General features: G+C 39.8%; 1 pseudogene; it reads left to right on the top strand.

Moving 5' to 3' along the window:
* Positions 1–5790: 5790 nt before the first annotated feature.
* LOC104121069 (cytochrome P450 71AP13-like) lies at positions 5791–10231 on the top strand (annotated as a pseudogene).
* The last annotated feature ends 3229 nt before the right edge of the window (positions 10232–13460 follow it).

The raw sequence follows: 13460 nt of genomic DNA, 5'->3' as shown, positions 1-13460 counted from the left end.
TAAGAAAAGTCACCCTCAACACCCGAAATTCAAATGATGGAAAACTGGGTCTGAACTGGGAAGGACCGTATCAGGTTCTCAAAATCATCAGAAAAGGATCCTACAAGCTCGGTGTAATAAACGGCAAACAACTACCAAGCAATTGGAATGTGTCGCACCTAAAACGATACTACTGTTAAGGTACGACCCTCTTATGTTCATTTATATTTCAAAATTAACCCTTGCAGGTGTTCGACCAGAAACGGGGATGGAGTATTCAACTCAAAGCCTTTAGGCCTGAAAGCACGCATTGCACTCTTTTTCCCATAGACCGGTTTTGTCCCAAATGGGTTTTTCGGCAAGGTTTTTAATGAGGAAGCCATTGATCGTGCTAACTTAGAACAATTCAACAGTATCTGAGGCCTCTTTACAATCAATATTGGATACTGGGGGGCATTACCCTCAAATGTATCAAGTTCAATGCAAGGAAGTTACTTCATGACAACAGGGTTTCGATAGGAAAATTGTAAGAGCTAAATGGTCAAAACGAACCATGCTCGTGTAGTTTGCTCGATCGCTGTTACAAAACATGAACACATGTATAATGACATAAAGAGAAATTTCTTCTTTACCGATATCTCATATCTCATAATCCATCCTCTACTTCGTGATCTATTATACAAACAGGCTTAAGGGCCGACCATTACCCCATAAATCAGGGAGTGCCAACCGAAAAATCAACGAAATCAAGCCCCACATAAGCCTAAGGGCTACATAACTTCGAGTTCGAGCAACACTCTCACTCAACCATAAAGCCTACGGGCTACATTACTTCCAGTTTGAGCAAACACTCACTCGACTACTAAGCCTACGGTCAACATTACTTCGAGTTCGAGCAAACACTCACACGACTATTAAGCCTAAGGGCTACTCTTACTTCGAGTTCGAACAATCACTAATCGACTACTAAGACTAAGGGCTACTCTCACTTCGAGTTTAAGAAATCACTCACTCAACCATTAAGCCTACGGGCTACATTACTTCGAGTTCGAGCAAACACTCACTCGATTATTAAGCCTAAGGGCTACATTACTTAGAGTTCGAGCAAACACTCACTCGACCGTAAAGCCTAAGGGCTACTCTCACTTCGAGTTCGAGCAATCACTCACTCGATCATAAAGCCTACGCGCTACATTACTTCGAGTTCAAGCAAACACTCACTCAACTACTAAGCCTACAGGCTACATTACTTCGAGTTCAAGCAAACACTCAATCGACTATTAAGCCTAAGGGCTACTCTTACTTCGAGTTCGAGCAATCACTCACTCGACTACTAAGCCTAAGGGCTACTCTCACTTCGAGTTTGATCAATCACTCACTCGACCACTAAGCCTACGGGCTACATTACTTCGAGTTCGAGCAAACACCCACTCGACTATTAAGCCTAAAGATTACATCACTTTGAGTTCGAGCAAAACTCTTACTCGACCATAAAGCCTACTGGCTACATTACTTCGAGTTTGAGCAAACACTCACTCAACTACTAAGCCTACGAGCTAAATTACTTCGAGTTCAAGCAAACACTCACTCGACTATTAAGTCTAAGGGCTACTCTTACTTTGAGTTCGAGCAATCACTCACTCGACTACAAAGCCTAAGGGCGACTCTCACTTCGAGTTCGAGCAATCACTCACTCGACCACTAAGCCTACGAGCTACATTACTTTAAGTTTGAGCAAACACTCACTCGACTATTAAGCCTAAGGGCTACATCACTTTGAGTTCGAGCAAAACTCTCACTTGACCATAAGGCCTACGGGCTACATTACTTCGGATTCGAGCAAACACTCACTCGGTTATAAACACTACAAGGTCCGACTTCGATCAAATTACCTAAAGCCTCGAACTTATGAAAACTTTCATAAGGCATGAATGAAACAAAATCTTCATAAGGCAAAGAATAAGATAAAGACAAGTCGGTAAAGGAAAAAGATCTTTATATATATAAAAGTATTACAAGGTCCTATCCGGACCCTACACAAAAAGATCAAAATAGAAAAAACCCTAAGTTTCCTGATTATCTCTGGGGCAGTCTCTTCTCCATCGGGCTCCTCCCCGCTCTCAGACCCACTCTTGATCTCATCATCATCATCATCATCGGAAGCTAGGGCTCCAGCATCAGCTTCAAGTTCTTTGGCCTTTAGTATCTATTCAGTAAGATCAAAACCTCGAGCATGGATCTCCTCGAGGGTTTCCCTCAGAGATTGTCATTTGGCGAGTTCAGCAACCCAATGTGCTCGAGTTTGAGCGGTCTCGGCTGCCTCTCTCGCTTGCACTTGGGCGGCTTCAGCATCGGCCCGATAGACAGCCACGATTGCATCTGCCTCGACCTTTGCTTTCTCGACCTTGGCAAATTCGGAAGCCAACAGATCTTCGAGCTCCTCTATTTTTCTTACTTGAGCCGAGCTCTTCTCCTTCATGCCTTGAAGTTGACTTTCGACCGATGATAATTGAGCTCGAGCGGTTTCTTTCTCTACAGCAAGATGGTCCATATCTTCTTTCTATCCCAAGGACTCTGCCTTTATCATGTCGACCTCCTCACGAAACTGCTCGATCCTCTCGATCTTCTGTTGCAGCTGTGATAAGGTTTGTCCATGAGCTTTTAAAATTTTCATTACCTACTCGATCAGGTTTGTCTGATCTTGGTGAGCCTTGGCCAACTCGGCTCGAAAATCTTTGATCTCTTCCTCTTTCTACCTACTAAGAAGTTTGAGGGCATTTCTCTCATCCGAAAGCCCTCGGAAGTCGGCCTCACGTCGGCTCAGCTCTGCCCGAGACTTGGAAAGCTCCTCTTGATGAAGAGCTAAAGCCTATACGAAAAAGAGAAAAATTTAGGCAGAAAATGGAAAAATATGACATCAACAAAAGGAATCGAAACTTACCCGATTTAGGGCTCGTTGAACCTCGAAGAAAAGACCCGACGCATCACTCGGGCCGGCAACATCCTCGATACCGGTAAACAAATCACGAAAGGGGTCCTCTCCCTCATGGGCCCCATCTACCTCGAGGGTCCCCAAAGCTCTGGCTTCCCGAATTTCCCCTTCAATAAAAGCAGGGAGAGTAGGCGAGTCTCCGATTACTATTTCCCCAAGCGAGTCGCTTGGGGCGTTCTCCTCAATTCGAAGAGCTTCAGGGCCGGCCCCTTCAGATATACCCACCGTTTGTTAACTTCGGTGGGAGGCATCCTCGATCTCCAATGACTCGAGGACTTTGCCCGAGTCCTTCTCCCATATCCCCTCAGTTCGAGACGGAGCCTCATCAACCACCATCGAGCCAGCTACCTTTGGGGCATTGATGGTTTTCTTCACTCGGGCCACCAGTATGGACCCATCATTTTCTTCTTCTTCTTCTTTGTCTTTATCCCTTAGATGTCGAACTGATTCTTCAGTCAAAAGGATGGTATTCTTCCTCGGCTTACGAGTCGTCCTTGTCTTAAGTTTTGGATCCTCGAAAGTAGAAGCCATTTTTCTCTTGTTGTCCTTCGCCGGTTTCGGAATCGGGGCTGAAGTCTCTTCCTCGCCAGACGGGGGCCTCATAACCGCATCTTTACCCAAGCCTACACACAAGAAAATTGGTTAAGTATAAAAAGACATTTTGTTCGAATCATCGAAGACATGGGAAAGAGGCTTACTATGAACTTTAGCCTCTCATCGGCCCTTTGATAAGTCGCGCCACGAGCGCTCGACTTATGTGGAGGTTGAAGCTAGGTCCCATACCCAGCTCTCAAGGTTAGGAATAGCACCGGGCATCCAAGCAACCACTACATCATGGAAAAGGATATCGGTGAGAAAGAAACGAAGGAGCAAAACAATAGGAGCTAACAGTAGAATTATACTTACGCTTCATGTTCCATTCCTCGGGAAATGGCATCTTCTCAGCCGGGATTAGGTCGGAAGTCTTCACTCGAATGAACCTTCCCATCCAGCTTCAGTCCTTGTCCTCGTCTATGCTCGAAAATAACACTTTGTTAGCCCGACACTGGAGTTTTATTAACCCACCTCGATAGAGGTGGGGGCTATACAATCTAATGAGGTGGTCGAGGGTGAAAGGCATCCCCTTGACTTTCTTCACAAAGAAGCGCATCAGAATAACGATCCGCCAAAAAGAAGGATGGATTTGGCCTAGGGTTATTTGGTATTGGTGGCAAAAATCGATGATAACTGGGTCGAGTGGGCCCAATGTGAAAGGGTAAGTATAAACACTTAAAAACCCTTTCACATGAGTAGTAATATCTTACTTGGGGAGCCGGGATTATCACTTCTTTGTTCTCCTAGTTGCAATCTTTCCTCAACTGTTTATGATGTCCCTCGATTATCGAGCACATATACCTCGATACTGGCTCGCATCGACCGGGAACCGGTGAGGCTTTGTCGATTTTAAAATTAGAGGTAAGAACACACCTCCCGGGAACACACTCCTCAGGTCGTGGCTCCACCTGTGTTTTATCACCGGCGGGCCGCGAAAAAGAAGCTTTTTCTTTTTTAGGAACGGTTTTTGACGTTTTTGCCATTTGGATTTGAAGATTGAAGATAGAGGAAGATGACAAGATTTGGTATTCTGAAGAGGGATTTTGCAGTCAAAATCACAGATTTACAGATGAAAAACTCAGAAGATGTGAAAAAGAACTTAGAAAATTTGGAAATTGGAGATGTAAAAGTAAAAAGTGGTAAAAAGAGGAGCTATTTATAGGGTTGGCAATGACGGTTCAATATCAGCAATGGCCGACCATCGTCTGACATGCATTTAATGCCTTGGTAACTGAACCAACGGGACATCTATCATGTACGACATGGTCGGGCTCGATGCAAACGTCAGTGTATATCTAGTCATACCGTTGGAAAATCATGTCGTTTCTCGCCACATTTTTTCCGAGAAACGAGGGAATTATCTGTATACCGTCAAAATTGGTTTCGACCTTCATATGATTAGTCAAGATTGGAACATAATGGACCAAAGGTCATCTTCATAATATCGAGATGAGATCTAAATCTAGGTTACCAAGCTCAAATTTCTAGGACCGATCAAATACCGAGCTCAAAGTCATTACCGAGCTCGAGTCCAAATCGAACTATGAAGTGAAGCGATGTCATCGAGCTTAAGAGCCAGAGACCAACCAATATCAAGCCCGATTCGATACCGAGCCCCGAGTCAATATTGAGCTCGAGTCAATATCAAGCTCAAGTTAATATCGAGCTCTAAATCTGGAAATCGACCAATACCAAATCCGACCAAGATCGAGCCAAGAGATAAGAGCAGTTACAACCACACTAAGGGAGAGAATTTTGCCGGGAATTAGGGAAAAGCTAATCTATCATGGGATCCCCACTATGTATTTTTAATTATATCTAAAGTAAGATTCCTCCACTATAAGAGGGATATCTACTATTTCTGTAAAGGGACCCAACATTAAGGCATTCATACACTCTCATATTATTGATATTCACAGTGAAAAATATACTGATATTCATATAGAGATAATCCTTTTTTGGGTTTTGTATAATAATTCGTATAAATTCAACTCTATCCTTTTTTCGGGTAAACAAATATAAATTCCAGCATCATTACAGGAAAAAAAGTGTAAACTATCATGTTTGATGCCAAGGAGATTAGTGGACTGAGCATTACCTATTTTAATGAATGGATGCCTTAACATCACCACTCAAAAAGTTCAGACTCAAGATTTAAATTATGCAGGCTAATGTCCTTGATAAAACAAATGGGATTACAACTGCAAACTTTGTTGAAAGCTCCAATGTCTTTCCTCCAACAGCTTGAGACAAACTTTCAACTATTACTTTTTGTATCAATCATCCTTGCACTTGCTCTGAGGTTTCTGTTTAACAAGAAAAGAGATATCAAACTCCCCCCTAGCCCTCTGAAATTACCCATCATTGGCAACCTCCATCAACTAGGAAATGCAACTCACAAGTCCCTTCACTGTCTTGCAAAGAAGTTAGGCCCCATTATGTATCTGAAGCTAGGCGAGATACCAACAGTAGTATTGTCATCAGCAAAGATCGCTAAAGAAGTAATCAGGACTCATGATCTTGCTATTGTAAGTCGGCCTCAGATATATTCAGCTAAACACCTATTGTACAACTGCACTGACATTGGCTTTGCACCCTGTAATTATGGCCAATATTTTGGCTAATGGAGTCCATCTCACATAAGCATAAGCATCTTTGCAAAGTGTAGACTTTGTTGGCAATATTCTTTGGTACCCAAAAATATTGCATTGTGTGTTGGATATCATTTGCACAAGTTATATCTCTTCTTTTACACCTAAGAGGCCAAGACTTTTTGCCTATAAAAGGGAAGGTCATTAGTTCATTTTAGACACACCAACAAGACTTGTCTTCAATTCTTGTTTCTTCCTTTCTTCCTTTATTAAGAGTGCTTTGTATGAGAGTTAGTGTTGGGAAGCACTTGTGTGAACCCTTTCTTTAGAGTGATCTTGTGAGGTTATTCTCTTAGGGTATTTGGGATTAATTAGAGTGTTTACTCTAATTTTGTACTCTCTTTTGCACTCTTATTATTATAGTAAATTGCTCCTCTCTGCTTGTGGACGTAGGTTACTTTGACCGAACCACATTAAATTTGTGTCTTCTTTATCTACTTTAATTGTCGTTGTTATCAACTTCCATTGTCTTTGTTATTATCATTATATCGTTATTTTGCAAAATTCTGTATTACCCGGATTCCCGATCCTAACAAATTGGTATCAGAGCCGGATCTAACTGGGTTAGTTTCAATAGCCAAAAATGACTCTAACAAAGACCTATGTTGAGAAATTTGACCGAAGTGCAAACTTCGGAATGTGGCAATTAAAGATGGAAGCTATCCTAATTCAGGATGGCTTAGACTTGGCGTTGCAAGGAAAGGAGAAGAAGTCGGATAAAATGACGGACGAGGAGTTTGCCATCATAGACAAAAAGGCAAAAGCAGGTATCATTTTAAATCTCTCAAATGAGGTTTTACGTGAAGTTTCTGTAGAAACCATAGATAAAGGCATGTGGGAAAAATTGAAAACCTTATATATGAAGAGGACGGTAGAAAATAGACATTACCTGAAGCAGAAGCTTTATACAATTCGTATGGGTGAAGGTACCTCTATTCTCTCTCATCTTGACACTTTTGATTCCATTCTTATGGATTTGAGTAATATAGATGCTGAAATTAAAAATGAGGATCAAGCCGTGTTACTGCTTTGTTCTCTACCCCCATCTTTTAAGCATATAAGAGATACTATGCTTTATGCAAAGGATAATATCTCTTATAAGGATATTAAATCTATCTTAAAATCAAAAGAACAGATAGATAGTGATATTACTGGGGAAGCTAGTGGAACTCAAGCGGAAGTTGGCTTGTTTGTTAGGGGAAAATCTGACTCCATATCCAGATATAATAATTTACAGTGTCGCTATTGTCATAAGAAAGGTCACAATATCTCTGAATGCTATAAATTGAAAAATAAAGAAAAGCATAAAAAAAGAAAAATTGAGCACAAAAATGCTGACACCGCCGAAGCTAATGTAGCAACTGATGAGATTGAGGGAACTATATTTTTAGCAACTGAAACTAGTTTCAGATTAGACAATGAATGGATTTTAGATTCTAGTTGTTCATATCATATGTGTCCTAGCAGAGACTTGTTTTCTACATATGATTTAGTTGCAGGTGGAGTTGTCTTGATGGGCAAAAATGTTGCCTGCAAAGTTTTTGGAAAAGGTACAGTCCGAATCAAAATGCACGATGGTGTAGTGAGAATTCTCACTGATGTTAGACATGTTCCTGACTTGAAGAAAAATCTTATCTCTTTGGGCACTCTAGAATTTCTTGGGTGCAAGTACACAGGTGAAGGTGGAGTTCTGAAAGTTTCTCATGGTGCTCTTGTGATCATGAAAGCACACAGATCTGGTTCTTTGTATACTTTATTGGGATCCACTGTTATAGGCCTTACTATAGTTTCTGTATCAGACAACTTGTCTAATTTTGATGGCATTAAATTTTGACATATGCCCATTGGGGCTTTTGCGGAGAAGGTGGAGAAAATTTACTATATCAACCAAAATTAGGCCAAGGTGGAGATCTATAATTATGGCCAATATTTTGGCTAATGGAGTCCATCTCACATAAGTATAAGCATCTTTGCAAAGTGTAGACTTTATTGGCAATATTCTTTGGGACCCAAAAATATTGCATTGTGTGTTGGACATCATTTGCACAAGTTGTATCTCTTCTTTTATACCTAAGAGGCCAAGACTTTTTTGCCTATAAAAGGGAAGGTCATTAGTTCATTTTAGACACACCAACAAGACTTGTCTCCAATTCTTGTTTCTTCCTTTCTTCCTTTATTAAGAGTGTTTTGTATGAGAGTTAGTGTTGGGAAGCACTTGTGTGAACCCTTTCTTTGGAGTGATCTTGTGAGGTTATTCTCTTAGGGTATTTGGGATTAATTAGAGTGTTTACTCTAATTTTGTACTCTCTTTTACACTCTTATTATTATAGTAAATTGCTCCTCTCCGCTTGTGGACGTAGGTCACTTTGACCGAACCACGTTAAATTTGTGTCTTCTTTATCTACTTTAATTGTCGTTGTTATCAACTTTCATTGTCTTTGTTATTGTTATTATACCATTGTTTTGCAAAATTTTGCACTACCCGGATTCCCGATCCTAACAAACCCTATGGTTCCTACTGGAGGCAGATGCGCAAGATTTGCATACTTGAGCTACTCAGCACAAAGCGAGTCCAATTTTTTTCAATTGTTAGAGTAGAGGAAGTTGCTCGTCTTGTTCATCGGGTTGCAGAATCATATCCTGGAACCACCACTAACTTAAGTAAAATGCTAGCTCTGTATGCAAATGATGTTATTTGTCGTGTTGCATTTGGGAAGCTATTCACAGGTGGAGATTATGAACGCCACGGGTTTCATCATAAGTTGCTTGAAGAATTCCAAGAACTTTTAGGCGGATTAATTATTGGTGATTTCTTTCCTTCCATAGAATCAATTATTCACAGATTAACAGGACTGAAATCAAGACTAGAAGACACATCCAGGCGCTTTGACAAGCTTCTTGATGAGATAATGGAGGACCACATTAGATCTGGAAATATGAAGATCATAAGGACATTGTTGATGTTTTAATTGAAATACAACAGAGCCGATCTTGAAGCACCCATTACAATGGAAAACGTTAAAGCAATCATCTTGGTAAGTCAGGATTTCATTAGAAACAAAAGTCCTTCCATTTCAAGAAGAATGACATTATTTCCTTATTAATTCGTTTCAAAGAGGATAACTTTGTAAATTCGGATACAATCTGACTTGCACTTCTCATTTTACCTAAATGACAAGCTTTTATACAAATCTTATGACATGTTTAAGACTAAAAGTTTCAAACGTATAATATATAGCCACTCAAATGTTATGGTATATTTAGGACTACAAGTATCGAAAGTTTTTCTTCTCTGTCTAAGATTTCATGCTCCCTCAAACTATGTCATATAAAATGAAACAGAGAAAGAAAGTATTAGCATTACTTTCATAGTTCATTGTTTAGTGTCTTTAAGTTCAACATCTGTGAAAGGCAAAAACAACAGTAGTAACTTTTCTTGTTCTAATTGCAGAACATGTTTGCTGCAGGAACGGATTCAACATTTATTACATTGGATTGGGCAATGACGGAGCTGCTGATGAATCCAAAAGCAATGGAAAGTGCACAAGCAGAGGTGAGAAGTGTTGTGGGAAAAAGAAGCTTCGTATCAGAAATCGATCTGCCTCAGTTGAATTACATCAAAGCTATCATAAAAGAAGTCTTTCGGTTGCATCCTCCTGATCCATTATTAATTCCAAGAGAGTCCACTGAAGAAATCACCATAGAGGGGTATATTATGCCTCCCAAGACAAGATTTTTCATCAACGCGTGGGCGATAGAGAAGGATCCAGATACTTGGGAAAATCCTGATGTATTTGGACCATAGAGATTTATTGACAGCAACATTGATTTCAAAGGGCAAGATTTTGAGCTCGTGCCTTTCGGGGTAGGTAGAAGAATATGTCCTGGCATTGCATTTGCTAGCGCGAATACTGAGCTTGCACTAGCTCAACTTCTTCACAGCTTTGATTGGGAACTTCCCCCTCGTATTGAAGATGATGTTTTTATACTTCAAAACCACACAAGAGAGGGTTAATTTGTGTGGTGCCCAATTTTCGTGAGTACTGAATTATCGATGGACCTGGTTCTTCTATACGTTTCTTACACCACAGTTGCGAAACAAATAATGCAGAAAGTAAAGAACACAAAAGATTTTACGTGAAAAACACCCGGCTCAAAAGGTTAAAAAATCACGACCTACTACCCAATAGAATTTTTCCCATACACTTCACTACAACTCTAAGCCAACAACAAAGTTTACAAACTCTTGCAAACTTAAGGATTACCTCTAACCCTTGTAGCAACCAGTCACGGGTTGTTATGACTACTTCAAGTTAACTCTAACTTGAACAATACAACTAGAATTTACAACTTGTTGCATACCTAAGGATTGACTCTAACCCTTATAGCAACACGCCACAGGCTGTTGCGACTACTTCAAGTTAACTCTAACTTGAAAGATACAACTCAGGTACCTAGTACAATTTGCTTCTTAGAAAGGAGAAAGGTACAACTCAAAACGCCTACCATACTTTGAACTAGAAATAAAGAAAGACACATAAAACTTTTTATGGAGCTAGTTCTTCAATCGGGTTCGTGTAGCTTCAGGATCGTACTCTTAAATCTCACAGGAATTGCTTACAAAATGCCTTGCTATTTTGCTATCAATTTGTGCTTAACTTCAGTATGTGTGCATCACCTATAAAAAAGAACAAAATTGATATTTATAGAGTTAGTAGAATAAGGATTAACTAGAAGTCTAATGCTTTACTCTTCCTTGGTGGAAGAGTTCTAGTTATCTTCAACTTCTAACTCTTTCCTTATCTTGGACAGAGTTCTCATCAAGTAAGGAGTCCTGCTCCTTATCAAATATGCAACATTTTTGTTCAGGGATTATCAGAAATAACCACTTATACTTATCCCTTTCACGTGCATGCCTTTTGCTTGATTCTACCCGTTACCTATGTACACTGTCCATGGACCTGGTTCATGCATGTGTTCCTTTGTCAATCATCAAAACCAAAATCACTCAGGTCAACAAATTCCCCATTTTTGATGATGACAAACTCAGTGCTTTTCATAAGCATGAAACCTGTTTCAACTCAGCTCAATATCAACACAATGTTAGAACACTTTTCATTTAAAGTCATAAATCGTCAAGGACCAGGTTCATTAGGTTATAAACATCACAGTCCATAGCAAAAGCGCACTTTATCTTCCCCCTTTTGGCATCATCGAAAAGTTGCACAATTAAGGTAAGTAACCAAATTTTAACAGATATCACTCATGGCCACTGAGGCTACTTCAAATGCAATCATGGATTCAATTTTCTCTTTTTCAATCTAAGGATATTAGCCATCTAAGAAATATCAACAAACAATTAGAGCAAAAGCAGTGAATTTCATTGAGTGATAAGATCCTACCACAAGGCATAAGAAGAAATAAAAACATAGAACCATGAGCGAAAAACAAAAAATATCCCACTTGGGTTACTGGTTACAAACTAGGCTTAGGAAGGGTTTAAAACTGGGAAGGACCAGGTTCTTGGTTCTTGGCTTGAAGCAGTTTCAACATATCTTGAAGAATACTGTCAATATTCTCCTTTTACTTTGCAAGCTCACACTTGAGAGAGTCTCTCTTAGCATCCTTAGCCATTTTCTTCCACTATTTGAGCCTACTTGCTCCTTTTGGCAGACCTAGTTCTTTTAGACACAATTGAGCACTCAGCCTCAGCCTCTGTTTCTCGAGAATTATTTTGAGAAGTCTTTCTCTTTTTGGCACTAGGTGTGGGTACTTCCACATCCTCATATTCATCTTCAAGAACCAGGTTCATCTCTTCAATCTGGACTACTTCACTTAGCTTTCCAGCCTTTTTTTTAAGCGACTTTCTTAGCATTCTCAGCTAAGGCCCTTTTTACATTGGCCTAACTCTGCTTCTTACGGCTCCTTGTAGTTCTTCCTCTTGTGGGAGGAGTTGCTACAGGGACAGAAGGAGCACTCTTTCTCTTAGTGCTAACCATGCTCTTTCCTGCCGTCTTTCCGACTTTGTTCTTCTTCTTTTGATTGTAACTATTTGACACCTTTTGTAAGAGATCAGGACTCTTGTCTATTTTAGCAAGAGAAAGAACTGGTTCATGAAACCGTTTCCTTAACCTAACCAGCCCATCTGTTGCACTTCTATCACCAGAACTATCACCTATCTCCTGTGATTCTATCCTCATACTTTCATTCATAGTCTCCTCATTATCACTAATCTCTTCACTTAATACAATCATTGCTCTAGCTTCTTCAGTCAAACCAACAAGAGTGGGTGAAGGAAATCCAACCATTCTTTCTTCTCCCTTTCCCCTCACATCCACTTCGACATCCTCACTCTTTTTTTTCTTTTTTTATTTTTACCACAAATTTTTTTAGACCCACCAGTTTCTACACCAGCAATTGTACCAACGAACACAAACCTATTTTCAAGATTCTCAGCAATTTTAGAAGCAGCATCATAAATTTTTAACCCAAAAGTTACTTGCTCGGTTTAAGATGAAACTGGTTCTTCCCCCTCAGTCGCAGACTCGAAGGACTCATCAGATTTTTAGGGTTCTTCTACTTGACTGGCTTGTAACATCTCACTCAATTTCTTAGCTTATTCTCTACTATCCATTGTGTTCCATGCAATCATTTTGATATGCTATTTCTTGGGGGTTTGGGTGGGTGAAGGTTCTTTGGGTGGTGAGGAAGGGTTTTCAGAGTTTTTGGGATTCTCGTGGCTGTTTTCCATTTGATCAATTTAGAAATTTGAGAGAAATAGAGAGAGTTTTGAGGTTTTGGAAATTTTGATCTTTCGAAAAAATTTGAGATAAGAGGGTAAGGTCAAATCAATTTAAATAGGTAAAGGTTGAGTGTATAACGATACTTTTTGAAGTCTAGAAGTCTAATCACATTGGAAGTTTCAGTTTGAAAAGACGTTCGACTCTTCCCTAAATATTTCGGCAATTATGGCACGTGGGGCTCTTGATGAAACTGGGTCGTTTGTAACTAACTGGTTCAAAAGTAGTTTGGGATAAAGTGGGACTCTTTTCAGTTCATGATCCATATGCAGTTATTTCAAATTATATGAAATGTAGAATACATACCTTATAAGCCCGATGAACCAGGTTCTTCACTGAAAGTTCTCTTGTGTAAGACTGATTTTTTCCAAGAAAATAAGGATAATATCATTAGACATCAGTGAGAAATTTTAGCACTTGTCACAAGAGTATACTAATAAAAGT

Source organism: Nicotiana tomentosiformis, chromosome 6 (genome assembly GCF_000390325.3).
Source record: "Nicotiana tomentosiformis chromosome 6, ASM39032v3, whole genome shotgun sequence".
NCBI classification, from domain to species: Eukaryota; Viridiplantae; Streptophyta; class Magnoliopsida; order Solanales; family Solanaceae; genus Nicotiana; species Nicotiana tomentosiformis.
This window is presented reverse-complemented; position numbering and strand designations above follow the sequence as displayed.